Consider the following 2,783-nt stretch of genomic DNA (forward strand, 5'->3'; position numbering starts at 1 on the left):
CACTGTGACAAAAAACTATCCATGTGTTAGAAGTATGCGACCCTGTCCTAGGAATGGAGGGAAAGTTTTATATTAATGTAGGCAATGAATAAAAATTGAAGCAACAAAGACAAAAAGAAATCTAATAAGCATTGTTCTCTTATTTCTAACATAGATTATGGCAAAAGTTATTATGTACAGCTTAACATTTTCGAACATGAAATATATATTTGAACAAACAAGTAGTTGAATGGTGTGGGGTGGGAGCCAGGTCTCCCTCAATTGGGAAAGAACATGGTCTTTGTTAGGGGTTTATTGACCACAGTTAACTGATCTAAATGAAAACATTTAATTGGGGCTAGCTTAGAGTTTCACAGGTTTAGTCCATCATCATCATGGCAGTGTTTGTGTAGACATGATGCTAGAGAAGCCAAGAGTTCTACATCTTTGTGCATAGGCACAAAATGACAGTCTCACTGGGCATGGCTTGAGCATACATTAGACTCAAAGTCCCGAACTCCACGGTAACATACTTCTTAAGTGTACCACTTCCTAACCAACATGCAGGGGACAAAGACATTCAAATGACCACAAACATAAAATAAGCAAAATCAGAAATTTAGGATGAAATGAAATATTGTAGTAAAGCTAAAGTTATCAGAATTGAATTAAATTTAGATTATGATATTGATACATATGGGTTTATATGCATTGGAATATTTGTAGATATGTCTATGTGTAATGGTCAAAACTGAAGCAATCTGAGTTATAAAGATTAAACATAGTATTTAGTCTGCCACAAAATATTTTTAAAAATCCATGATTCTATGCTAATGTAAACACGGGATTGAATAATTGAGTAGTAGAGGAGATGACACAAATATCCCACTCTGGAACTCTCCAAATTATTTATGTACTGATGGCTGGTGATTACTTTCTCAGAGATGAAGTACAAAAGAGGTGGCTGTAAAAAAACCTGAAAATTAATACCTGACTGAGTGAATTAATCCACTTCACATTGCTGTTAAAAATGTTAGAGGGACCTGGAGCCATATCCTCGCTCAGTGGTTAAGAGAACTGGTTGCTCTTCAATAGATTCTTGGTTAAATACGAACACCCACATGATGATGGCTCACAACTGTCTGTAACTCCTGTTCCAGGGGTTTCTTCACCTCCAACAGGCAGTCACCCAGCACACAAGTGAATCACATATATACATGCAAAAAAACCACATATACACTTGAAATAAGTAAAATCTAAAAATAAAAGAGTTTGAGGGACATGGGAGAGGGCTCAATGTGTAAAGCACTTTACATTTAAGTATCAGAACTTGAGTTGAAATCCATAGAAGCCAAACATCAACCAGACATAGCAGTCAGTCTGAAATCCCACTGTTCCCATGGTGAAATTTAAGGTTAGGACCAGAGGATCCATGGAAACTCTTAGGCTCAGTGGCAAAAAGAGACTGACACCTGAAGTTGTTCATGACCGGACTGTGACATGTATTTTCTCTACTCCACAAAACACGTATGTTCTAAATAAAAGAGGATTATTACCTCATACATTCTAGAGAGTCAAGAGTATGTACTGGCTTCTCTTCAGCTTTGGTAAGGGTTTAATAATAGTTAGTATCATAATAGTTGGAACATGCACATCAGAAAATGCAGTATGAAGAAATGGGAAGCCAGACAGCTATGACAGCCCAAACTTGCTCTCTTTACAATCATTTTTTTTTTTTTTTGCAAAGATACCATAAAACCAGCTTCATCAAACTCCCTTGAGAGCAGCATGCCAAGATTTCCTTTGCAGTATCACGTTAGGAAGATCCCAGGACTTTCTTACTAGCACCCAGAAGAAAAAGCTCCTAGTTAGGGCACAGAACCTTTGAGGCCACACACAAATATTATCCATCCGAAAGCAGTCAGACCATTGACACTAATACCACTAACATGTAAGCCAGATTGATGACATGGCCACTTGCTCTAAGGAAGAGCAAAGCACTTCATCTGTAGGGCCTTCATTCCTACAACTGTCTTAGTTAGGGTTTTGTAGTTGTGAATAGATCCTATGACCTTGGTAACTCTTACAAAGAAAAACTCGTATTTGGGGTTGGCTTACAACTCCGAGGTTTAGTCCATTATCATCATGGAGAGAAGCATGGCAGCATGCAGGTAGACATGGTGCTGAAGAGGTAGGTAGAGTTTTACATCCAGATCATCTGGCATTGGGAAGAGAGAGACACACTTGGCATGGGTCTGAAACCTCAAAGCCTACCCCAGTGTTGCATTCCTTCCAATGATGCCAAAACCCCTAATAGTACACATGTCCGTAGGGGCCATTTTAATTCAAACCACCATAGGCTGTAAGCCCAGTCTAATATGAAGAAAATCCTTGGAAAGCATTGTACAAAATTCCAGATCTGTCTTTCTCAAACTGCCATCAATACAAAACCTGATAAAGAAAGCTGAGGACCCAGATGATCTAGGGAAGCACAATGATGCCCTTAATGAGGACTATGTAAAGAAGATCTCAGCAATTAAAAACAATCACTCACAGACAGAGAGAGAGAAGAATGAAAATCCTGGGAAAGAGGTACTATTTGTAATAATATTTAATCTGTAATATCATAGTGTTGAATGGCTTTTAATTTGTAATACTGTCTTCCTGTTGGGTTTCAGTTGTGACTCATGCACCATTTAAAATCTTTAGATTTTAAAAAGAAAGTAAGCATGGCTCTTCCAGCCAGAACAGCACCGGGGTAGCTAGGGCGTAGGGTCGGCTGACACTCGCCAGCTACCCACAAC

This window comes from Mus caroli, chromosome 10 (genome assembly GCF_900094665.2).
Source record: "Mus caroli chromosome 10, CAROLI_EIJ_v1.1, whole genome shotgun sequence".
Lineage (NCBI taxonomy): Eukaryota > Metazoa > Chordata > Mammalia > Rodentia > Muridae > Mus > Mus caroli.